This window comes from Choloepus didactylus, chromosome 7, assembly GCF_015220235.1.
Source record: "Choloepus didactylus isolate mChoDid1 chromosome 7, mChoDid1.pri, whole genome shotgun sequence".
Lineage (NCBI taxonomy): Eukaryota > Metazoa > Chordata > Mammalia > Pilosa > Megalonychidae > Choloepus > Choloepus didactylus.
The window spans coordinates 91064261-91076448 of NC_051313.1; the positions used below are offsets into that span (position 1 = coordinate 91064261).

Consider the following 12188-nt stretch of genomic DNA (forward strand, 5'->3'; position numbering starts at 1 on the left):
TAGCTATTTACATGAGTTTTTCTAAATAGGATATGAGTTCAGGAAATTTTTATATTTATGTTTCTTGTGCCTTAAAGATGTTCTGGAACTCAAAAAATGTTCAATCAGTCATTGACTGTTTATGGTGTAAACATAATACATTACTATGCTTGGACAGGATAAAACTCGTAGAGATGAGAGAAGAGAAATACAGGTGGAGACAGCTGAGAGTATCAGTGGTTTGTGGTTTGTTATTGGTCCTAAAATTTCTGCTATTGGATTAACTTCTTCAGGTTCCCTATTTCTAGAAACTCCTGAGTAAACCCAGCTTTGATCAGTTTGATGGAGATTGTAACAAATGGAGCAGGGCAAAGGAGCATACTTTTTGGCCATGTGGAACTTTTCACCAGCTCTCTTACGTTTGTGGAATTCTTCCCCGTTTGACTTCTCTCTCCCAAAGGAAAGCCAGAACCTCACCTTTTCAGTTTCTCTTGCATCTGCAGTACAAAGACTCTGCCAATCATTCAGCCCAGGTGAAGTCTATTCCGGATGAGCTGGAAGACGGCAGCAGTGACTGGGGTCTGGAGCCATCGCTGGTTGTGCTGTTGCCCAGCAGCGGTGGCTGCAGGGTATCTCTGGGGCAGTCAGGGATAGCTTCCCAGCCTGATTTTTTTCTGGCTCTGTCAAGATTCTGTAAACCACTTAATATCTTTAGGGTTCTCTAGGGAAACAGAATCAATGAGAGATATCTATGAATATAAGATTTATAAAAGTGTCTCATGCAACTGTGGGTATGCATGAGTCCAAATTCCATAGGGCAGTCAGCAAACTGGCAACTCCAATGAAGATATCTGATGAACTCCTCAGGAAATGAACTGGCAGCTTCGATGAACTCCTTAGAAAATGAACTGGCACCTTCGATGAACTCCTTAGGAAATGCTTCACTGGTCAGCCAAAGAAGTGAAGGTCCTCTATCTGTCTCGCTTAAAAGTCTTCAACTGATTGACTGGATTAAATCCAGCCAACTGAATTCTCTCATTGTGGAAGACACGCCCTTCTTTGAGTCATCAGTCATAGCTGCAGCCAATTGACTGATGATTTAATAAACCAGCTGGTTGGTTTATTAATCAGCCACAATCATCCTCACAGCAACTGTTATGCCAGTGCTTGCTTGACCAGACACCTGGCCAAGTTGACACATGAACCCAACCATCACACCTTATTTGATGCTCTCTAAAATTTTCAAGAAAAGCGTGGTCATTATTTTAAAAGTAAGAAATTTAAGACTCAGAGAAGTATTGGAAGAACTAGGGATCAAATCCAGATTTCCATTCTTTGAGTCCCATGGTCTCTGTGCTATACTAAAATGCCATTCACTTTATAGTCCCTGCTAAGTACAACACTGAAAACTATGCTTTGCATGATATTTCAGTTTTAAGGCTTCTGGGCACCAAAAGGCAAGGAGATAGTTAATAACTGAACCTTTCCTTTTTGTTAATATGCAATTCAATTTAATGTAATTTCACTGAGTTTTAGTTGATATGTTGGACTACAAACAAATCAGCAAAGCAGATGTGGAAGTTTTCAGGTAACTACCTGCTTGATAACGCTTTCCAGGTCAGAAAATCTCATCACAAAGAAATATTAGACCATAACATCATTTATTTCAGATTTTTTCTCAGAGAACTATAGTAATTCAGCCTTTTAATAGTTTTATAATTTTTGAACATAAAAACTACCTGGTTGAAATGTCTGACAGCACTTGAAATTTGATCAGGTGCCATTTAAGTTATTTTGCTCCATCTTCAGAAATATCCTTTGACAAGAATTCAGCATTCACTGAGAGCATAAAAGATTTGATACTTCTTCACTTTGACTTCTTAAAGAATAAAAGATAAGGAAAACACATTGATTTTTGAAATCAGTCAGCCTGCATGAAGGGGAAGAATATAAATTCAAGGGATAAAGAGAGAGTGGTCTGAGAATTGAGCACACAACGAGATAAGAACAAAGTTTTTTCTTTTGTTTCCTTTTTTAAGGATTTCTCTTTTCAGAGTTAATATGAACAACTGGAAAGAAAATAAATGTATAACTTTAATTAATAACCCTATACATCTATTTTTATAGAACTAATGATATATGATTCATTGATAACTAACAAATAACAATTTATTGGGTATGTACAAGAAACTTATTGAATAGATTGTTACGTTGTATAGAACCTTTCAAACATAAGCTAGAGGGCAGCAACGTACCATTAAACAGTCAGTATCTGTCACTAAGAATTCATTGCAAAGCCTAATGTTAAACATGAAAGTAACCAGATCTTATATAAATAAAAGCTGAAAAAATGTATTAGAATGCTAAAATCAGAAATGCATTTCATATTCCATGACTTGTATTTGAATATATTTGGGTTAACAGATGTTAAGAACAGGCTCAGTATTGGGGTGAGGAGAGAAGACCATTGGAAGGATGTATTACTCAATCTGAAGTGTATACTCAAGAGCCATTAGAAATATGAAGCCATGGAACCATTAGCTGCAGTATGTGATGCCCAGAATTGATCCACAGTTTCTTAAATTCTGGATGACTTCGCAGTGGATTTGGAAGAAATAGGTCTGAAAAGGACTAAAGAAGAAACATTTAATATATAATAAACTACCAAAAGAATGATGAAAATCTAGCTATAATTTGCTACTTATTGGGAGGTCATTTAAATGTCTCGGTTTACAAGAGCTTTAAAATATCTACAAATTAAATAAATTCTACAAATTGCTAGTTTTCTTTCTGAGGTAACTACAAAACAAATATGCCATTTCACTTTTTATTAGGTAACAGGAATTGTGATACTTTAGTGTCTGAAGTTGAAAGAGATTGTTAGATATTAAATTATTGAAGTTAGATACCAAGCAGCATTTCTATTCCATCTATTAAGTGATTGGTTTTGAGAGCCATATTGTATATAAGCTATTGAAGGGGAAGTTACAAAAATGGACAATATATGGTCTTGCAATTTAGCTGAAGGAATAATATATGTTTATAAAAGTCTAGGATACATGACAGAATGTATATGTCAAGGAGGAGCTCAAAAGAGCATAGAGGAGGACAACACTGATCAAGTAATATTAAAGTCTCAGCTCTGTCACAGATTTCCTTGGCTCCAAACTCATTTCCCTTAAGATAGCAATAGTTTTCAGGCCCTATGTCTCCAGGAATTGAAGAAAGAAAAAGAATGTGGCTAGAGAGGGGAGAAGAGAATTCAGACATCAAAGCAGCTGTGTCAGTGGTCTTACTTCCTTAATTCCCTGCCAGCGACCTGGCCTCTTACCTGAGGCTACCACCTTTCCTCCTCCTGCCCCTGCCATGCAAGAAGAGTCCCTGGGGTGTTCTTTGGATTCAACGCTCTGTCCTCTTCAGGCCTAACGCTAACAATTAGCCCCTTCTTCCCTGTCTCTCCAGTATGTCCCTCTCCTGCAATTTCTTTCCTACCAGAATTCAAAACATGCTGACATATTTCCAGTTTATATTTAAAACATATGCACATGTCGCTTCTCAGCCGATCAAGTGTAGTATCTGTTCTGATCAGTTTAGTATCTGGTGCATCCTCTATCTGAGGACAATATATCAGAAGGATTTTTGGAGCTGGGAGATAGAATGGGGGCTTGCTCCGTCCACTCCATGCATAGAACTAGTTGCAGTACTTCCAGGAACAGTGCATTGAAAAAAAAAAAAAAAAAGAAAGAAAAAAAATATGCACATACACAGAACAAAAGAAGAGAAAAAACTCTTCATTAATCCCAACTCCTGTTCTTGCTCTCTCTCCTCTTCAAAATAAAATTTGTTATTGGATTATATATCCATATTCTCTCTACTTCCTCTTATTATTTACTCCTCACAGTTTCCTGTCACTTCCTCCAAATATTCTGGCTTCTACCCCCACCAATCCACTCCAACTGCTCTCAACAAAATTAACAGTGACCTCCCTCTTGTTAAATCCACTGGCCATCTCGCACTCTTCGCAGTTCATGACTACCAGACAGGCAGAATTTGACACTGCTGAACTCTCTTTTGTTGAAATGGTGCTCCCTTGGTTTGTAAAACACTTATTGGCTCTAGGGTTACTTTTCTCTCTGGCTGCTTCTCCATCCATCTCCCATCATTCCTTTCTTCAACCTGATACTTATATAATGGTTATTATCCAGGAATCTTCTATTCTAGATTCCCTCCTCACTCTAAAAAGTGTCCCTATAAGAGCTTATCTGTTATTAATATTATTTTCCATTAATTAAAATTTTTGATTCAAAGTAATGGAAATGAAATTAAACAAAAAGAAGGTGTGTGTGTGAATCTAGAAGAGTAACTCATGGATCCCAAGGACTCTAAGGTCTCAGGAATGGATCTAACCAGGCACCAAAGCACTGCAGGCACCAAATTCTTCTCTCTTTGCTCTCTTTTCTAAATTTCTCTTCTTTCCAGCATCATGCTTTTTTCTCTTGCTGTATGCCAGTTTTCTGTTTCCTTCTCTATACTACCGAAAATGGCTGCTGAAACAACAGCCCAAGTTTACTTCTTCTATGTTCAAGAAACAATCTGTCTGAAGCTGGGCTCTCCTGGTCCCAACTCCAAATTCCCTGGTTCAGCTTGGATAATGTACCCACTCCTCGTCTAGTTAACCATGGCCTGGGAGGGAGAAGTCACATTGTATGAACATGTCTGCTCTCTAGTACAATGTGGGTGGGGACAGAGAAGGGAAATCCTTGTGGGATGGGATGACAACCCAGTGGGTATCCATTGAAAGGCCCATCACTTCTGTTCCCATCTACAAGCAGATGATTTCCAAATCAATTTCATTTGAATGTCTTACAGGGATCTCAAACTCAACATGTCCAGTGCTTATTTTATGACTTCCATATCATCCCACATGGCCTAAAAAATCTCCAAGTTGGTCCTCTGATATTCTTCTTCACTTGCCTCCCCCCAGGAGATGTCTGCTGTTGTCACACCTGGTCACTGGTCATCCTGCTTCTGTCCGCTGATAAGACATGTGGTCTGTGCTCTTCACTTGGTCAGGGAACCCCCCAGATCCTTCTCTTCTGCTCACTCAGTCCCGCTTCAGCTCTTGCTGGCACTAGGGGTCCTCTGAACCTCAGTCACGCCCTCCATCCACTGAAGGGCCTAGGTTATCCCCCGCCCACCGTGTTGCTTTGGCAAAGGCTTCACCTCTCCCCACACCACTGTGGCTTATAGCAGAACTGCCGCCTCTCTATGTTCTTGGCAAGTGATCTCCGGAAGGTAACCACATTTCTTTGAGCCACAATTCCTCCATCTATAAATGAAGATATCCTCCTTACCCACAACAAGAAATCTGTTACAATAATTTATTTCCATTTATTTATTTATTCTTAAAAAGACTACACATAACTAGGTCAGGTCAAATTCTAAGGAGACTCACAAATGTATTGTTTTAAGCTGCTTTGGACATTCCTCTAAAATATGACACTAAAAGAATGATGGTATGATTTACTCACCCAGTGTTTACTGAAAATTTTGCTAGGTGTTGTATTAATGTAAATCTAAAGTTGATTGGAGAATAAGGAAACATCTTGACTGAAATCTGCAGAGAGCATCAGACTTGAACCCTATTTGCATGCTGCTTCAGATCCTCTCGGCCACCCTTTAAGGTAAGAAACAATACCCCAAGGATTCTATTGGCAAGGTCACTTGCCACAGTTGAGACATATGGGGGTGGTGGTGGTATGGAATAGGACAGTTTCCCCACTTCAATCAGACTCATATAACCAGCCAAGGAAGCCCTGTGGGACATGGTGAGCTAATAATAATGACAGTGATAATATTACTTTTTTTCTTTTTTTCAGCATAGGGGAGTAATTGTTTTGCATGTCTTGTAGTTGCAAAAGGTACTTCTGTGTTTCTCTGGTATGAAAGAAAGGAAAAAACTAGTGAAAAGCGAGGTAGCTTCAGAATCAGTGGTTACCAGGATGCCTAAAACAGTGCTACTCAGAATGGAATCCTTGCAGCCTCTGCAGCCGCAGCAACTGGTAGCCTCTCTGAGCTTTTTAGAAATGCAAATTCTCAGGCCCAGGCCAATGTGTTTTCAAGAGTGCTCTAAGCCATTCCTCTGCATGCTTAAGCTTAAGAAGAACTGCCCTGCAAGATTAGGACCTGTCCAATAGTCCACAGAGATTTCCATAAGCCCTGAATCTAAAAAACACATACACACACCCGCTTCTGCTGCTTTCAAGATTTTATTTCCATGCTTCTAGTTTCTTGTTCCCCTGGGGCTAATGTTAGCTATTCTAAATTGCTACAGAAGCCAAACAGCTGTTCTCACACCTAGGATATCTTCTTAATACCCAAGGAAGGCTTTTACATGCTTAAAAAAATGTATGTTATCTGCTGTGCTATTAGGTCCAATGTGATGACTATTAATCAAGTTTGTAGCCAAGACAGTTAAAAGCTTCCTGACATGTGAATGATCCCACTTCACTTCATTGCTTACTCCTTTAGGGAAGGAGAGAGACTCTATGAAAATAGCCTCCCAAGCCTGTTTGGTTTGGGATATTTTTAAGAATAGAATTCTGGCAGCACATTTGACCTTATTGAGCTCTGATATTCCCAGAAGGCAAAATTCTTGCATGATCAAGTAGTCACACGGTTTTCCTTCAGCACAGATTTGGGTTATGCCATCCACGCCTCTTTGTTTTCTCTAGCAGTAAGTGATTGCCTGATCAGCGCAGTTTTTCATATGATAGAAACAACCAAGTCAGGATATATACTCACAATAGGAAAAAACAATTTACACATTGCATTTGTCCACACTTCTGTAAAGGATTCCAAAATGTTTAGTCACAACAGATTCAAATGCACACACACACACACACACATCACACACTGCGTGATGGGACTGAGAAAAACGATGTAGTTATCTATTATTGATCTAAATCTCTACACAAAAACCCAGAAAACTGAAAAATTTGAAAAAGTAAAGTCATTTTGCCTATTGGGATTGTCTAGTGTAATATCTTATAGTACAGTCTCTGGCGTGAGACTGTCTGTGTTACAGTCTTAGCTCTAACATGTACTTACTCTGAGTTCTTCAGTTTCTGCATCTGTGAAAAGAAGGATAGTAATAAAACCTCAAAAGTCATTGTGAGGATTAAGTTGGTTAATGTATGTAAAGCCCCTAGAATAGAGCCTGGCATTTGTTAAACATGCAGTATTTGCAATTATTTACAGAATTATTCTTGTGTATGTGTGATGTGCCAGTTTGAATGTATTATGTCTCCCCAAACTCCATTATCTTTGATGCAATCTGTGTGGGTGGACATATTAGTGTTGATTAGATTGTAATTCTTTGAGTGTTTCCATGGAGATGCGACCCACCCAACTGTGAGTGATAACTCTGGATGATTTCCATGGAGGTGTGGCCCCGCCCATTCAGCATGAGCCTTGATTAGTTTACTAGAGCACTACATAAGCTCAGACAGAAGGAGTGAGCTTGCTACAGCCGAGAGGGACGCTTTGAAGAACACACAGGAGCTGAGAGAGTAACATTAGCCTTTGACTGACAGAGAATATATAACAGTTCATCTGATTCAAGCAATTCCCCAAACATCATTTTTTACATTTATATGCAATCTACATGTAAGAAGAGAATAGTCACAGATAGAACTTTCTGGAAGACATCCCCTATAGCATGGATTTTCATCTGTGTATGAAATCGAGAGGAATCTTTCTGACATGCTCAATCACAATGAGTTTCTCGAATAACAGAAAAGACTAAATTCAGGGCTATTCACTCATTTTCTTACTCCCAGTACATTTATCATGATAAGTCAGAGAAGAAATATGCAAAGTTAAGAGAAAGACATATTTGAATAATTTATATGAAGGACAAAAACCTAACATATACAAAAAATGATATTTGACATTGGAGTTTCTTCTAAAAAGAGCTCATTTAATTAGATTTCAAGGAAAGTAAGCTTATTCTAAAGAGTGAAAGATTTATGATAACCTTTTAAATAAAAATCCTTTCCCACTAAGGATATCCATAATTAAATCTAGAAATAAAACATTATATATTGTTAACAGAATTTAGACCCAGAAATATCATAGAGTTTTATACACTTGATGACTTCTAGTTTATTTTCAGATTAAAAAATCCTCTCAAAGTTTATGTATACTTTTTATGAAGACTTAAAAAATCACCCCTAGAATAATAATCTACTTTATTTGCAGTCCCTCTTTGTGCTACATATTTCAAATAATGATTACTGGATTTATTAAATTAAAAATAACATTTGGACAAATTAAGATGTTCACAAGCAATCTCAAAGTGTTTACAAAATATAGCTGATCTTAAAATGAATGAAAGATAAAGATCATCACATTGTTGTTTCCCCTCTCAATTTTGGCATGGTGTACTATGAACGCTAGTATTAATGATTTTTTGATAAGGTAAAATCTTTCATCCCTCTTAGCAAGAGGAATATTAGTAACGGACATGTCTTATGCCCAAAGAAGTTATTTTGAGGTTGCTTTTTCATGACTTCCATATAGTAAGACTACACTTTCCATTGTCAATGATTGAAATTTCACCTCAAGTTACAGTTCATAGTGAATTATTGAGTGCTACCACAAAGCGTCACAATAAAATGCTCTAGATCCATATTATATCCGAATTTCACCATACTGTGACTCAGTTGGTTTCATGCAGCTGCACAGAGAATAAGAGTCTCACAATAAAGCTACACCATGAGCTTCAATATATCACACAGTAAGACAATAGCATTTTACAAACAGAACTCTTCCTGTTGGTGGGAGGCAAGAAGATGGTGGGAAAAAGGATTCAGAGAGAATGAGGATGTTGGAGTAAGGAAGATGTTTTAGTTACCTAGGCTGCTTGAGCAAATACCATGAAATGGTCTGGCTTAAACAATGGGAATTTATTCACTCACAGTTTTGAGGCTGGGAAAATACCCAAATCAAGGCATCATCAAGGTAATGCTTTTTCCCCAAAGACTGTGGCATTGTGGGGCTGGCTGCCAGTGATCCTCGGTTCCTCTGTCACATGGCAAGGCATATATGGCAGCATCTTCTGGTTTCTTCCTTCTCTTCCAGGTTCCATTTCAACTTCTTGCTTCCTGTGGCTCTCTGTTTGTCTGAGTTTCATGCTGCTTGTAAAGGACTCCAGTAAGAGGATTAAGACCCATCTTGATTGAGGTGGATCAAGAGGTCCTGCTTACAATGGGTTCACATCCACAGATATGGATTAAATCTAAGAACATGTTTTTCTGGGTACATTCAGCTTCAAAGCACCACACTCCACCCTGTAGACACCAAAAAGACATGCTCTTTCAACATGCAAAATGCATTAATTCCATCACAATATTCCAAAAGCCTTAAGTCATGAAAGAAACAATGTTTAGTACAAAGTCTGATCAAAATCATTTATGGATGTGGTCTGTCCTGGGGCACAATTCCTCTCCATCTGTGGACCTGTGAAGCCTAGAGAACCAGTTATCTGCTTCTGATATACCATGGAGGGACATAAACATTTCCATTCCCATATGCAGAAATTGGAAGGAAAACAGGGATCGTGGGTCCCAAACAATTTAGAAACCCAGTAGGGCGTACTCCATTAGATTTCAAGGTTTGAGAGTCATCTATGTAATGATGTTTTGTCCTTCAGATCTGGTGACATGGCAGCCCCACTCTTTAGTGCTTGCCCAGCAGCCATGCTGTCCTCAAACACTGGGGTGAAGGCCCCACCTTCTCAAAGCATCAGGATGGTGGCCAAGCTCTCTGTAAATGCCAGGGCACAGGCTCCAGCCCCCCTCAGCACTGGGGTGGCAGCATTCTTCTGGAACAACAGGGTGGAAGGCCCACCCTCTCCAAGTGCCAGGGCAGTCTCATCCTTTCCACACACATGGGTGGGTCCACTCTTTTGGCCCAAGAAGATATCTCTGGCACAGACCTCCACTTCCATGGTTCTTCTTCCCTTGAAGTGATTTTTCTTTCAATTTGTCCCTTCTCTGTCCTTTTAGTCCAGGCTGGCAATGGTTCCATTCATACAGATTATGCACAAAACTTATCAGTCTTGCATGTAGTTCATAGGGGTTCAGTTCATCAGACGAAAGAACTGTTCATGGATCCTTCCTGGATATCTGTATCTCCAGTCCTGACTGGTATTGAAATGGCTAACCAGATACATGGAGCACTATTCTCTGGGGACTCGATTTCTGGAAGCTCAGAATTTTCCAAACCATCAGTTTCTGGTTACTTTGTTCCTAGGAGTTCAGTTCTTAGCTTATCCCTTTCCTCTTGCATTTTACTGTAAGCTGCAAGGAGAAACCAGGCTGCATATTCCCCATTTAGCTTGGAAATTTCCTCAGATAAATATTCAAGTTTATTGCTTTCAAGTTCTGCCGTCTGTCCATTATCAGAATGCAATTTTGCCAAGTTCTCTGCCACTTTAAAACAACGATCATCTTTCCTCCAGTTTCCAATACCTTCTAAGGCCTCATTGGAAGTGACTGTAGCATCCATATTTCTACCAACGGTCTCTTTAAAGCAATCTAGGCCTTTTTTTAATCAAGCACCTCACAATTCTTCCAGCCTCTGTCCATTACCCAACTCCAAAGCCATTTCTACATTTTTGGTATTTGCAATAGCAGCACCCTGCTATCCTGGTACCAAAATCTGTTTTAGTTTCCTAGGCTGCTCAAGCAAATACCATGAAATGGTTTGGCTCAAACAATTGGAATTTATTAGCTCACAGTTTTGAGATAAGGAAACTGTCCAAATCAAGGCATCATTAAAAGAAAGCTATGCTTTCTTTTAATTTAATTTTAATTTCTATTAAAAGAAAGAAAGCTATGCTTTCTCCCCAAAGATGGTGGCATTCCGTCCTGGCTGCCGGCAATCCTTGATTCCTCTGTCACATGGCAAGGCACATGACGGTGTCTCCTGGGCTCTCTCTTCTCTTCTGGGTTCTATTTCCGCTTCTGGCTTTCTGTGGCTTTCTCTCTGTGTCTGAGTTTCATTCTTCTTATAAATGACTTCTGTAAGAAGATTAAGACCCATCCTGTCTGTGGTGGGTCATACCTTAACTGAATGAAGCAGCCTTATCAAAACACCCCACTTACAATGGGATCACACCCACAGGAATGGATTCAATCTAAAAACATGATTTTCTGGGGCATATACAGCTTCAAACCACCCAGAAGGAGATGGGATTTGGGTAAGCACTGAATTGAAAAATCCTACCCATCAGTTAATACAAATTTTAATTTTTCTAGCTAGAGATAAATAATTCCCTGATTTCATGATCTCCTTTAGTTAAAACATTTTTGGGATATGTAATTAAGGAGAAACAATTTCTAGAGGAAATATTTTACCAACCTTGAAATATGTTCTCGATTCTGGAAACCATTTGCCTTTATAGTACAGCACTATTAATTTTCTGTAGACTAAATTTAAGTAGGGTGAGGTTAGGTTGGGTTTTGGTCTATTAAAGGGGGAAGGAATTAAAAGTATCAAATATGATTTTTAAACCCTTTCACTTATGATATAATCAAATAATGCAGACCTTTCAGACAGTTCATAGTGTGAGGTTTCTGAGTATATACAGAACCACAGCATTTTGGGGATGTGATAGATGCCAATTATCACTTACCTTTCTTTTAAGAATGAGGAACCTAAGGCCCAGAAAATTTCATATGACCACCCCAGGGCCATTAGTTACTGGCAGAACTGAAACTATATCATGATCTGCTAATTCCCAGTCTAATACTTTTTCTAAAATGCTGCACAACATCAGTTTCCTATTATTCTGTATTTAAATGGATTTTTGTGCTGTCACTGGAACTTGTAAAATATTTTTATCCTGAATTTGCCCTTTTACTTGCATTTTGCTATGTTTTAAAGTCCCATTGGTTTTTTGCCTAGAGGAATTTTGAATTAAATTGCCTTTTGGGTTCTAAATTTGTTTTAAAACACATTTTGAATTGGCTCATAAAACTGTGTGCTTGTCCTGCTTGAGTTTGTCCCAACCCCTGATTTAAATTGACTTAGGCATAAACTGGAAAGAATTTTCAATTTCTCTCTACCTCCCAATCACTAGTCAGACTGTTGCGATCCTGTTTTATGTTCTTACTGACAGGAAATCAGGTATCCTTCTGAAC

General features: G+C 38.7%; 1 pseudogene; it reads left to right on the forward strand.

The window, feature by feature from the left end:
- The first annotated feature begins 3526 nt into the window (after window positions 1–3526).
- Window positions 3527–3705, forward strand: LOC119541038 (annotated as a pseudogene).
- Window positions 3706–12188: the final 8483 nt, after the last annotated feature.